Source organism: Syngnathus leptorhynchus, unplaced genomic scaffold, assembly GCF_054491065.1.
Source record: "Syngnathus leptorhynchus isolate UIUO unplaced genomic scaffold, UIUO_Slep HiC_scaffold_62, whole genome shotgun sequence".
Classification (NCBI taxonomy): domain Eukaryota; kingdom Metazoa; phylum Chordata; class Actinopteri; order Syngnathiformes; family Syngnathidae; genus Syngnathus; species Syngnathus leptorhynchus.
In genome coordinates this window covers 257,501-258,107 of record NW_028232029.1, presented here as the reverse complement: position 1 = coordinate 258,107, position 607 = coordinate 257,501, and positions in this window count along the sequence as shown.

Here is a 607-nt window from a genome sequence, read left to right as displayed (position 1 = left end):
CTTCCGCGCTACGCGCTGCGGGCTCGGGGGGGCCGCAACGGCTGAGTCTGACTCGGCCGGGGCGCAGCTTCCCTCCCGGCAGTCAGCAATAGTGCCGATCGCGCCTGCCACCAGCCCCCTCCCCGACGGGTTCGTCGGCGCCGGCTGGCCGCCGTCCGCCTTCGTTCCCCGAGGGTTCCCAACCAGCGCCGATCCAACTCCGCATCCTGGCCGCACGCAGTGCGTGCCTCGCGCGGGTAAGTCGCCGGCGCAGCGCCGCAGCTCCCGACCCCCGCGTACGGGAATAGTTGAGGGCCTCAGCGGGCCGCACCGACCGAGTCCGACTCGGGCCGGGGCGCAGATTCCCGCTTGGGTGACCGAACGTTCTCTGCTCGGGCCGGAGGGCCGACGCCCGTCCCCCCCCGTCGTCCCCCACGGACCGCCTCCGAGGCCACTTCGCACGGCTCATCCTCGGCTCCCTACCAATGCTTAATCGATGGGGCCGCCCGGCCGGATTCGCGCCACCCTGTCCACCGCGAGTCTCCCCAGACTAACCCGAGTTACCGCCCAGCTCGCCTAACCTTGCACTCGCTCTGCCAAACGGTCGTGTAGTCGGCGGGCCGTCCTA